Raw genomic sequence first — 13,514 nt, 5'->3', positions numbered from 1 at the left:
TATTGCTTTATTCTTCTTACTATGTTATATACCAATTTCAGTTCCCCTCCCTCCTCTCCTCCAGATCCCCCACATTGCCTCCGCTCAGGAAAGGGCAGGCTCCCAGGGCATCAACCAAACATGGCATAATGTGCTACAATAATACCAGACACATACATACCATCAGATCAAGGCTGGATGAGGTGACCCAGTAGGAGGAAAGGGGCCCACAAACAGGCAAAAGAGTCAGAGACAGCCCCACTTCCATTGTCAGGAATCCCACAAGAACAACAAGTTGCTCAGCCATAACATAATGCAGAGGACCTAGGTCAGAACTGTACAGGCTCCCTGATCTCTGTGAGCCCCTGTGAGTTCCAGTCAAGTGATTCTGTAGAGTGTATTCTCTTGGTGTCCCTGGCCCCTCTGGTTCCTCTGATCCTTCCTCGCCCACCTATGTGGACTCCTTGAACTTGCCTCATGTTTGGCCATGGGACTCTGCATCTGCTCCCATCAGTTGCTGGATGGAGTCTCTCTGGCCTCTTTGATGACAGTTCCACTAGGCTCTGGTCCCAGAACACTCTGCAGGCAGGACACACTATAGGGTGAAGGCTTTGGGGTTGATATTCCAATCCCTCCACTTGAGGCCTTGCCTGGTGACAGAAGATGGCTGGTTCAGGCTCTGTATTCCCCCCTTGCAGGGAGTCTTTGCTAGGGTCACTCTTGTAGAATCCATGGAGTTTCCATTGCACTAGGTTTCCACCTTGCCCCCCCCCCAGTGTCCCCCAATTCTAGTCATTTCTCTCAATGCCCCCCCACTTGACCCCTCATGTTCCCAATCCACCTACCCCCAGTCCACCCTTGAAATCTATCTCCCCTTCACAGGGAGATCCATCTGTCCTCCCTTGAGCCCTCCTTGTTCCTTAGCTTCTTTGGATCTATAGATTGTAGCATGATTATCCTTTACTTTATGGCTAATATCCGCCTCTAACTGAGTACATACCTTGTTATTCTTTCTGGGTTACCTCACTCAGGATGATCTTTTCTAGTTCATCCATTTGCCAGTTAATTTCATGATGTATTTGTTTTTAACAACTAAGTAGTACTCCATTGTGTAACTGTACCACATTTTCTTTATCCATTCCTCGGTTGAGGGGCTTCTAGGCTGTTTTCAGTTTCTGGCTATTACAAATGAAGCTGCTATGAACATAGCTGAGCAAGTGTCCTTGTGGTATGGTAGAGAGTCCTTTGGGGATGTGCCCAGGAGTGGTATAGCTGGGTCTTGAGGTAGATCGATTCCCAGTTTTCTGAGAAACCACCATTTTGATTTACAAAGTGGCTATACAAGTTTGTATTCCCATCAGCAATGGAGGAATGTTCCCCTTACTCCACATTCTCTCCAACAAAAGCTGTCACTTGTGTTTTTGATCATAGCCATTCTGATAGGTGTAAGATAGGATCTCAAACTCATTTTTATTTGCATTTCCCTGATGGCTAAGGATCAACATTAAAATCTTAAAAGCACACAATGCTTATGGTTATATGTATAAAAGTAGATGATGATGTGAGGAACAACATGAACATTCCAGAGATCAGCACCATGGTATTCTAAATTGTTTCCTGCTGCCTCAGGCGAGAGTGTGAGAGTCTCTTTTGTATGCTTTCTTCATCCATATTATATTTTCTCATTAGGCATCTTTTAGACATTTTCCCACTTTATAAATATTCATACATTCCTTGCAGGGGGGGGGGGAGGGGGCGGGGGGGGGGGCGGCACGTCCTAACAGTAATTTCTGAGGTGCTGTGCTCTTGAAATAGGTGGCCATGTTGTATTCTGTGCCTTGAGAGTGTTCTGTGAAGAAACTTAGGAGTTCTCCCAGTAAGACGAGAGTTTCTGTCTGTAAACCAAGGAAAGTTTATTGTTAAAGAAAGGGGAACCCTCGGTGTCCTATCGTAAGAACCCACCAGAGATATGTTAGCACACCAAGGATCTTCTCTTATCTGAAAGGCAAGTAGGGCTTCAGCTGGAAAGGAACATTTTAAATTTAAAACTGCTGTTTCCAAGTCTGGTTCAAGGACAGAAGACAGTAACAGTGTCTTGTCCGGGTGTCTTCCTGTGCAGTGTTTTCAGTTGGTCTTATTATCTTGATCAAGAGTTAGCACATCACTGCCCCTGGGCCAAATGCACCTGCTTTTGTAGAGGAGACTTGCCTGAGCCCAGTCATGCTCAACAGCGTTAACATGCTTTTTTTTTTTTTTTTTCTTCCAGGTTTGTGTTTATCTCCCATCTCTGTGACTGTTTCTGGTTAGCTTCCTGCTGCATGGTTCCCTGGGTGCTTGTTTACAAATAGTACACACTTTCACCTTTAGCTGAGTAAAAACAGTTGGGAGATTATGTTACCAAAAGTTAAAATGTTAAGTCTTATGGATTTCTCTTTACCTTTTTGGACAGGAGTATTAATGAGTGAAACTTAAAATTATTTATTTAATATTCAAATTTTATTCCCTCTGGCTTTTTCATAAAATTAGAAAACTTGATCTCCTAGAGAACTTGTAAACATTGGAAGTAATAATTTCATTGCAGCAGAACATTTTTGCTTTTGTTTTTTGTTATGGGGTGGTCTTGTGTAGCCCAGGCTAGCCTTGAACTCACTGAGCATGAGCTTGCTGGTTTGCACTCTAGAGTGCTTGGTGGATAGGTGTATGCCTCCACACCAGACCTCTGTGGTGTTTGGGATCAAACCCAGGGCTTCAGGCATGCATGTGTGACTGTTCTGTGTTCCTCTGTGGCTGCTCCTCCACTTCCTGTGTGTGTGTGTGTGTGTGTGTGTGTGTGTGTGTGTGTGTGTGTGTGTGTGTGTGACTGTTCTGTGTTCCTCTGTGGCTGCTCCTCCACTTCCTGTGTGTGTGTGTGTGTGTGTGTGTGTGTGTGTGTGTGTGTGTGTGTGTGACTGTTCTGTGTTCCTCTATGGCTGTTCCTCCACTTCCTGTGTGTGTGTGTGTGTGTGTGTGTGTGTGTGTGTGTGTGTGTGACTGTTCTGTGTTCCTCTGTGGCTGCTCCTCCACTTCCTGTGTGTGTGTGACTGTTCTGTGTTCCTCTGTGGCTGCTCCTCCACTTCCTGTGTGTGTGTGACTGTTCTGTGTTCCTCTGTGGCTGTTCCTCCACTTCCTGTGTGTGTGTGTGACTGTTCTGTGTTCCTCTGTGGCTGCTCCTCCACTTCCTGTGTGTGTGTGTGACTGTTCTGTGTTCCTCTATGGCTGTTCCTCCACTTCCTGTGTGTGTGTGACTGTTCTGTGTTCCTCTATGGCTGTTCCTCCACTTCCTGTGTGTGTGTGACTGTTCTGTGTTCCTCTGTGGCTGCTCCTCCACTTCCTGTGTGTGTGTGTGACTGTTCTGTGTTCCTCTGTGGCTGCTCCTCCACTTCCTGTGTGTGTGTGTGACTGTTCTGTGTTCCTCTGTGGCTGCTCCTCCACTTCCTGTGTGTGTGTGACTGTTCTGTGTTCCTCTGTGGCTGCTCCTCCACTTCCTGTGTGTGTAAATGTCATTGTTCTGTGTTCCTCTGTGGCTGCTCCTCCACTTCCTGTGTGTGTGTGTGTGTGTGTGTGTGTGTGTGTGTGTGTGTGTGAGAGAGAGAGAGAGAGAGAGAGGGAGAGAGAGACTGTTCTGTGTTCCTCTGTGGCTGCTCCTCCACTTCCTGTGTGTGTGTGTGACTGTTCTGTGTTCCTCTGTGGCTGCTCCTCCACTTCCTGTGTGTGTGTGTGACTCTTCTGTGTTCCTCTGTGGCTGCTCCTCCACTTCCTGTGTGTGTGTGTGTGTGTGTGTGTGTGTGTGTGTGTGTGTGTGTGTGTGACTGTTCTGTGTTCCTCTGTGGCTATTCCTCCACTTCCTGTGTGTGTAAATGTCATTGTTCTGTGTTCCTCTGTGGCTGCTCCTCCACTTCCTGTCTGTGTAAATGTCACTGTTTTGTGTTCCTCGGTGTCCTTTTGTGATTAGCACTTGACACTCACCTGATCCTCGAGGTTTATGCATATTGAAGACTTCTTTTTTGTTTTGAAGCTGAGCAAGATTTTGCTGTCTGTATGTACATTTTTCTTTATTCATTCATCCAGGGACACCTGTGGGGCTTCCTATGAGCAGCTAACATTTACCAATAGGAAGAATCTCATGTATATTTAGCTAAGCAAACCAAAAGAAAGGCATTTTTTAGTACTTGAGGGAATCCTATCATTTTTTAGTCAACTGACTATGTTAGTCCAATGCTTAACCCAGTCTGGACCACAGTATTGAGGAGGAGGTGGCTTCTTCATGCTTAGACAGCATCAAGTACTGCATGGGTACATACGCGGACCATGGCTAGAACTCCTGCTGGCTGGCTGGCTGAAGTCCTCAGCTATTCACATCCTTAGGAGCACTGTGCAGCTGGCCTCTCTCTTCAGAAAGAAAGAGGCCACACAAAAGTGATAGCCAAGACCACTTAAACAATGGCAGCAAATGACAGGTGCTTGTCTGCTGCATAGTAGTGACTTGAAATAAGTAAATAAGCAAACGGACAATCAGAGTCCTCTTTCTTGTCCCAGGGCTCTGAGAACCTGTGGGTGCAGGCTTTACCGGTGTCTCGGTGGTCTGGGGAGCTTGTTGGCTGAGAATACACTTTTCTCTGGGTGTGAAAAAAGTGGGGCACAGTGTTCATGCTGGGCTGAGGTGGGAGAAATGCTGTAGAGCAGGCTGCCTGCACCCTCCTCCCTGTGGTCTGCTCTTGGAGAGGGTAACTTAGCCTTTCCGTCCTGTTGTGAGGCCTCTGACCTTTCTGCTTGGACAGGTCCTTCTCGCCTCAGACTTAACAGATGTTCACTTTCTAGTCCAGGTTTGACCCCAGAGTCACCACCATCCTTCACTGGATCTGCCTCAGCCTCTCTGTACAGGTCTTTTTCACCTTGAGCAGGAAGAATTAGTGGATTCTAGGAAAGGAGCACCTCCAGCATCTGGTCACAGCGTTTAGGTGGTGGTCACTAAATCTGTTGCGGTCCAAGCTGGAACCTGATTGCTCTGCTGTCTTCTGTCCCGGCTGCCCCCGGGTGTCAGGCAGGGCTGGGAAGGTGTGTCTCTCCTCTTAGTTTCTCCAGTACCACGAAGGGAGAGGAGTCAGATAAGGGGGTAAGGTGTGCCCTGTCCAGAGCCGTTTGCTGGGTTGGTCTGTCTTGGCTGCTCAGCTGTGACATGTGTGCGGGTGCCAGCTTGCCAGTGGCACCCCTCTGTCGCTAGGTGCCCTTTGTTCTGGGGCTTCTGTGCTGTTGTCCGTGGCTAACCATTACCCCCTCCCGCCAAGCTTCTGTTTCTTCCGGGGTACTTTGTGAGGGTCACACCTCCATCCCTTTCAGCAGGGAGTCTTTCAAGATGACTGAGATCAGCAGTGCCTCCTGGCCCACCCCTGTAGATCACCCTGTCCCTCGGGCCGTGGTCACCACCGCCTCCTCACCTGCCTTCCAGGGACCCTCCTGTGCATCTCACCCTGCAGTGCGTGAGGACCCTTCCTGGGGCCCTGGGGCCTAGCACAAGAAAACATTTGACTGGATGGGAAGAGGTCAGCTCGTAGTGTACATGATGAAGTGTATGTGAAGGGAGACAGTGGAGGAGAGGTTGTTGTGTTTTAGGTTAGCCCAGACCTCCTCACCAAAAACTTGATTATTTTGAAGTCATTTGTGAACATTTCAGGTTGAGATAACAACCAAAACCCAAATAAACAAAAATTCCCAAGAACTCAAATGTGCTGAGGCAGTGTGCCCAGCAGGGGGTGCTACAGAGCCAAGACTGTGGAAAATGCACAAACTGAGGATGCAGACTGCTGAGTCCTAACTCTGTTGCACCTTATTCTTGAAAGATTTTTTTTTTTTTTTTTTGGCAATCCTAAATCTTAATACTTATCACATATAGCCATAAGCATTTTTATATATTGGCTTGTGATCCCTAATAATTCAAAAATACACACTTGTACACACAATTAATATGTAACAATTATACATGTTAAACATATATTCGCATGGGAAATTCACATTCACATTCACATGGAGTCTGCTTTGTGTTGGCCAACTACTCCTGGGCATGTAGCCTGCCCTGGAGTGTGGTTGGTATACTTATGGTGGTCATCTGAATGATATTGCCCCACGCCCCCCCCCCCTCGTAGGCTTATAGATTTTAATGCTTGGTCCCCAGTTAGTGGAACTACTGAGAAGGATTAGGAGATATGGCCTTGTTAGAGGGGGTGTGTCACTGGGGGGACACCAGGCCAGTGGCTCTCTGCCATGCTTGTGGATCTGATGTAAGCTCTCAGCTCCAGTGCCTGCCTGCCTGCTGTCACTCTTTCCCATGATGGGTCGTGGACTCACCCTCTGACACTGTAAGCAAGCCCTTAATTAAATGCTTTCTTTTATAAACTGCTTTGGACTCGATGTCTCTTCACAGCAGTAGAACAGTATGTACGACATCCAGTGTCGCTCCAACAGAGAAGCGGGTTTTCCCTTTCCCATCAGGGATCAACTGCAGTAGCTTCTTGGTGGGACTTCTGTCCGCTGCCCCTTCTTCATGCTAGGATTGTTGTAATCTGTGCAGGTCTTGTGTGCTGTCACGGTCTGGGCAGTTCACGTGTGCATCAGCCTGCTCAGGCTCGAACAGTCTTTCTGCCTTTTTCCTTTCCTTTCCTTTTGAGAGAGATCAAGGACGTGAAGTTGGTGGGTTGGGAGGTGGGTGGAAGGACCCAGGAAGAGTTGGGGGGAAGGGAAAGAATATGATCAAAGTATATTGAATGAAAACGTTTGAATGAAAAAGTTAATTTTAAATTAATCTTGAGAATTTTAACATGCATATAATATATTTTGGTCCTATCTACCCACTACCTACTCCCACATCTTTTCCCCACTTGTCCCGCCCCCTCCCAACTGCATGTCCTCTGCTTTTTTTTAAATAGCTCACTGATTAGATTTGTACCACCCATTCGTCCATGGACGTGGCACCCGCCGTCCACCCGAGTGTGGTCAGCCCGCTAGGGTACACCCTGCAGGAAAAGTGACTTTTCATCCCTTAGAAGCTGCCAGTGTCCGTAGCTTCTCAGGTGGGGATGGCGGCTTGACTCTGTGCAGGTCCTGTGCTGCCGTGAGTGGTTGGGCACATCAGTCCTGCTGGGTCCAGTCCTCCGCTGCCTCTGGCTCCCACCAACTTTCCACGCCACCTTCTGCGTGGTCCCTGAGCCTTGGGGAAGGCTGTGATATAGACGTCCATTTGTGTCTGTGCACTCCACTAAACTTAGGTTCTATGGACTTCGGTTGTTGACTTTTAACCATCATCCACGGCACAGAAAACCAAACAAACAAACAAAAACCGTCTCAGATAAGGTCTGAGAGCTGCGTTAATCTGTGGATATAGAGATAGGCAGTTTGACTATGTCCATTTACCCAGGTAACAGTGGTAGGCTCTCTGTGGGTCCTCTGAGTTCCCCAACCCTTGGTTCTTTAGTGTCAGGCATGCATTTCCTCCTGAGGAGTGAACCTTAAATTCAGTCAGAAAGCAGTTGGTTACCCATAGCATTCTTGTTACTATTGCGGCCACGGGCACATCTTGCCATCTTGATAACGTAGCCCAGGGTGCATCGCTGGGTAAGATTGTCGATGGCTTCTTCACCCAGCATCCCCCTTCGCTGCACAGCACCTCCCAGTCACCGTGCTGATTACGACAAGAGGAAATCTCTGCAGGGTGACTGGAAGACAGGAGGGCTCACATACCAAACCAGAGATTTGTATGTGGCAAGCGAGAGGTGCTGCCCCTTACAGAGTAGCTGCTGCTGGGATGCCGTTCCCTAGTGGAGGCTAAGTCCCCTTCTGAAGTGCTTGGGCCCAGCGTCCTCAGGTGCAGCATTTGTATGTACTTGATGAAACACTTTGGCGATGGGACCTAGTCTGGTTTGCCTTTCTGCAGCTGTAGGAAACAGCAGGACCCAGACCAACCTGGGGAAGGAAAGGGTGTATTTCCTCTCCTTGGTCAGTTACCAAAAGGGCAGAAGCTCAAGCAGGAACCTGGGGCACAAACCTTGGGGAAACGGCTTACTGGCTGCTCTCGGGCTCACATTCAGCTCCCTTTCTCTACAGCTCAGGCCCACCTGCCCTGGGATGGTACCCCACAGTAGGCGGGGTCGTGGCACATCGGTTAGCAGTGGAGAAAATGGCCACAGTTGCCCCAGGCCAGTCGATAGAGGCAGTTTACTTGAGGTTCCTCTTCTCAAGTGTGTCAAGTTGACATAGGACAAGACCTCACAGGACCCAAGTTGACATTAGTGTTCTGTGACACATGCGTAGCTGGAAGTCAGCGTGCCTATAAGTTGACTGCAGACTGTCACTGGAACTCAGGTGTGGGGATTTCCCATTTGTGGTGTCGTAATATCAACATCCCGACATACATTCGCTACAGTACGTGTGTGGAGGCCAAGAACAACTATCAGGAGTTAGTTCATGTTGTCCATGATGACAGTGGTTCTCAACCTTGCTAATGCTGCGACCCTTTGATACAGTTCCTCATGTTGTGGTGACCCCCCCCCCCCAACATAATTGTAATGAATCGTAAAGTAACTATCTGATATTCAGGATATCTGATGGGTCTCAACCCACATGTTGAGAACCACTGCATTATGGGTGCTGGAGACCAAACTTAGGTCGTCAGGCTGGCTCAGCTAGCATCTTCATCTAGGGGGCCATCTTGCCAGCTCAGATTTTGGATTTTTAAACTAGAGATGATGGACCTGTCGTTGATTGGAGGGCTGGTGGACCACTTTCTCCAGTTCGTGTTACCACTCAGTAAGGGAGGAAGGAGAACGAACAATAGTAGATCTTGAATAACCAAGCTTGTCTACAGTAAAGAAGAAAATAGACGGATTAGAACAAAGTGGCTACACAGTCAGGAGCTGTTTTACTTTATCTTGAAGAGGGTTTGTTTGTTTATTGTCATTCCCCTGCCCCATTCTGGCTAGTCAGGTCAGTCAAATGGTGTTTGTGTAGACTCATGTTTTCCTCAGTGTAGTATCGTCCTGTCTGGGCAGTGCTGGCCAGTCTGACAGGACGGCCTGTTAGGAGTGTGTAGTCACATACACCTGTGTGCACGGCTGCTTGTACGCCAACACTGCCTCCTACACCATCCATGAGCCCTGTCCGAGAACTCATCGTTCGCATGTAGTTTGGCATTTAAATGGTTTCCTTAATTAAGTGTTGGAGACAAACTCAATATCAAAGTGGTGTTATGATTCAAAGCTGTTATAAAAGGAATCCAATCAATGTGGAAAAGATTGCTGCTCTGAGAGGCAATAATAACTCTAAAGCTGTTAACATCCATCTCCTTCCTCCCGTTGGCCTCCAGTTTCAGGCGTCAGAGCTCCCTCACACCTTTTACACACGCTTCTCCTGTGACACACGGAAGAAAATACTGTCGTTACCTTGAGAAAATGCCCGTAGACACGAATTAGATGCCCTCTTTTCTAAGTCAAGTTGAGACTTTATGTCCATGTTTGGGTGCCACACAGCCTGTGTGAGTCCAGAAACTACACAGTAGCTTGAGTTCTTCTCTGATTAATGTGTGATGAATGTTACCTTGTGTGTCCAGAAGTGGGATTTGTGGCCTGTTGTGTGATGATAATGTAGTTTTTTTTTTTTTTAGATAAGTGATCACGAGTTTAAAATGATAATCATTTTTCTGTTAATTTCTCCCTTTACTGTGAGATGCATGAGGAAAGCCTTGCTCATTTAGGTTATTTGGAAAACCCAGCTACCCTGACTGTGACCCCGTTAAGACTGATGATAGCTAAATTCATCAGCTTTAGATAGTCAAATTGATGCAGATTTATTTTTACAAACACACCAGTGCCCCTTGTCCAGGCATAAGCTCTAGCAGTGATGATGTCTCTGTCTGTCGTCTCTGTTTCACAGTCAGATGACCTTACGTCAGGGCTGCTGTTCTCTGAACAAGAACAGCTTGACTGCGTCTCTGGTTTGACTGAAAGACCTTCCTCACCTACATGAGGCATTAATTGAAAACGTTTATAAAACTGTTCGTCAGTAGATGCCTCTGGTAGATGCTGATCTCCTTTAATGCAGTTTGTTTTCAGTTTGGGAGTTTTCTGGGGCCAGTGTCCGTGCCAGGCTGCTTTATTGTGTGTGTAGTGGACCAATTTTCGGCAACCTAAGAAAATAAATTATGAGAGACAAGCTGCAATTGGCTGAACAGTGTTTATCATGGGTTGTCTAGGTAACCTTCGCTAGCTACACTCTAGTATGATACCACAGTGTGCACAATTAAGTTTGTTACTAGGCTATTGTGGTTTTTAATGGCACTATAACTCCAGGCCTTCTGCCCTGGTTTTTGATGAACATAAACAAATTTGGCAATGGTAGCAGCCACTTGTGAAGGTTTCTTTGGCGAGCCTAAAGCACGCCAAAGTAGGAAACCACAAAGCGTGGAGGGCTTCCCCCCCCCCCCGCTCTGTTGAGCCCTGTTCTGAGGAATGTTTGATGTGGTATCCTGATGGCCAAACATGAGAGGTTGGGAGCTTGTGACTCAGTGGACTCCCAACGTTTAGTCACCTTGAGTGTGTACTTTATTAGCAACAGAGTTGACATCTTAGTTCTCTACCTGCCACCTCTAGTTTCCAGAGCCCAGGGAGAAGTGACTGTTTGGATGACCATGGGCTTTCCTGTTAAGCATATTATATTTTTAGGGTGCTGTCCATGCTGTTGTTCACATCCAGCTGGCATGCTGCCAGATATTAGATCTTCGAGAATCAAACTGACGTAGAAACTTGTGTCTCGGAAGTTTAGCAGGCATGCTTTCTAACCCTCTGCCGTGCTGGGGGTGGTGACAGTGGGGAAGCGAGCTTTGGAAGCACTCATAGGTCGTAACTGCCCATTCAGAGCGCTCTCCACCAGGCTAGCCCCTCAGCCTCGCTCTAACTGGGGAAGAGGAGTCGGTGTCAAGACCTTTATAACCCGCACTAGCAGGTAGTCTATGGGGATGAACCTGAGAGGATGCACATGAGGGTGAGTCCTGGAGATGAGCGCCAACAGATCCAGCACAGAATGGGCTGAGTGCTTTATCCTAGAGGATGGCATCTGCCTGCCCTGAGCTGGACAGTGAGAATGAGCGCATCGCATACAGCCTGATGCACACTGGACAGCTCTCTGGTGATGGTCCCTGATGCTTATACTAGCGTAAACAGTTGTAAGGATGGAAAGTTTCAACCAATGGACTCCTTCATAGGAATTGGGGACTTCTTTTCCCAAAGCGTTCTGGGAGCTTCCTTTTTCACAGCTTCCTCTGTTCTCATGTTGCTCATGTTCAACAGTGTGGGTCGTTCCTATTTGTGTCTGTCCATCGCTCTGTCTGTCTCAAGCATTGTGAGCTCTCAAAAGTCCTGTCCTGGTTTTCTGTGTGTTCTAGGATTGAGTTGAGTGGCAGTCACTGGATAGCCCCTCAGTAGTATTGATTGAGTAAACAGACACATCCTCAGCCCCAGCTCCCCTGAGTGGCTGACTATGTCTGGTGGTTAGTCTTTGGGAGAGAAAATGGGAAGCTGGCTAAAACCTGGACGATCCTGCTGAAGTCAGCCTGTCTGCCCTCATCCACTCTGAGAAAGGAATATGCTTTATCATCAGAAGGTTTGGGTTGTGAATCTCACTGTGGCATCTCACTCCCTAGGCCTGGAGAAGAGCTCTGCTTCTTCCACCCCAAGGAGACAGGAGCAAAAAGCGGGTGACTTTGTAGACTCTGTGTGTGTTTCTCAAATATTCTGGTTGAGGACAATGAAAAGCTGTTTAACCAGTAAACCACTAAATGTTTTTTAGCTTATCTATAGAACCCCATGTTCTTTGTTCAGCTAGACACTGGCCTCTGTCCGGGTGTTTTTATATACAGATACCAGCAGGTTTTGTATCCCTTAGTTATTTTCTAGTGGGACTAAATCAGCACTCTAAATGTAAGCCAGATGACATCACAGACCTAAGCTATCAGCATGCTGACATATTGAACTTTGTTAGCGAGAATGCTGACTTCCAGCTTTGACCCCATCAGGGGAGTAAGGTGATCCAGTATCAGCACACAGCACTGTCTCACTTGTAATGATTCTTGGAGTTTTGCTTGTGTTAATGTTTTATCAAGAAAAAAAAAAGTGACCGTGACTTTAAAGAAATTTTGCTTAAAATGTTGCAAAATAAAATGTGTGAAAACTGGGAAGTTGGGAATTCTATACTTCTTACTTGGTTAGATTAATGTTAATGTCTTTTGGGCAGTGTTCTTAGTGGGTTGCTTACAGATGGTGGTTACTATAGCCGCTATCGTACATGGAAACAATGATGCTTTGTAATGGAGGCCCTGGGCTGTCTGATGGAGCCATGGCCTGGTTCTCTTACAACTTTGTTTTCTTTTCTCTGGCTTTTAGGAAAATCAGCATATCCATTAGAGTCAGAAAGACCTCCGTGGTAGCAGAATGCTTGTCTTTCCAGTAATCTCTAAAAAAAGAGGAAAAAAAAATCTTTAAAATTGCCTTAAAATACTCTAAGAGGCTAAGCAACTGTTGTTGCTGATTAATTTCTAGTGGAGAAAGGTATTTTTCCTAATCTGTACATTCTGAGGAAAACAACTTACAGTGATTTTGAGGTTGCCAGCTTGAGCATTGAAAATGTAGAGGTGTTTCTGGTTAAGCAGATTTTTGTGGCTCTGAGCATCTCTGCATGTGGTGATCCAGAAGGATCCAGCCTGACTGACTTCCCTACATTGTGACAGCAGGGTGCCCGGGGACTTCTGCCTTAAAGTAAGCATGAACTGCTGTGACTATTGGTCCGTCTGTGCTGAGCAGAGCTCCTGGGATGCTCTAGAAGCAGCTGCTGGCCCAGGTCTGGGGCGGCTGTAGCACAGAAGCTGCTGTTCTGTCTTTCAGGTGACTGAGGCACTCCAGCTGAAGTGGACGTTGTTTGTGATTGGTGTGGCATGGCCTTAAGCTGCAGGCTGGCAGGTTCTGTCTGTATTCAAAGGACAGGAGAGCCAAAGTGTGAAGGTCCTTGAGATTGCTTTGGATGATAGTTACTAAAGATATAATTGTGGATTACGGATACTTTCAATATAGGACAGTCTAAATTGTGGGAGTAAAAATTTGAACATTAGTTTCTTAGCTTTCTTAATTTAAAACTGCAAAGAAATAAAATGTATGATTTTTAGATAAATCTGAAATGAGAGAGAAAGGTTCACAAAGAAGTTGATTGTGAGTTGTCATAAGTGGTACATGAGTGTAATCTTAGCACTTTGTAAGTGGGGACATGAGTTGTCATAGTGGTACATGTATGTACTCCTAGCACTCAGTAAGTAGAGAAAGGAGGACCAGGAAGCAAATTGAAGGCCACCTGTGGTTGCATAGTGAGTTCAAGGCCAGCCTGAGCTACATGAGGTACTGTCTCAAAAATATGTATTTTTTAAGGGAGGGCTGGGGTTGTAGCTAAGTGTTGGCACATGTTTAGTG

General features: G+C 46.7%; 1 protein-coding gene across 1 annotated transcript in view; it reads left to right on the top strand.

Moving 5' to 3' along the window:
* The window catches only part of LOC118570525 (prolyl endopeptidase), a 103,918-nt gene that overhangs the window by 32,768 nt on the left and 57,636 nt on the right, over positions 1-13,514 (top strand). The gene's annotated exons all lie outside the window — the stretch shown is intronic.

This window comes from Onychomys torridus, chromosome 19 (genome assembly GCF_903995425.1).
Source record: "Onychomys torridus chromosome 19, mOncTor1.1, whole genome shotgun sequence".
Taxonomy (NCBI): Eukaryota; Metazoa; Chordata; class Mammalia; order Rodentia; family Cricetidae; genus Onychomys; species Onychomys torridus.
Note: the sequence above shows the minus strand (reverse complement) of the source record. Positions and strands in the feature narration are given on the sequence as shown.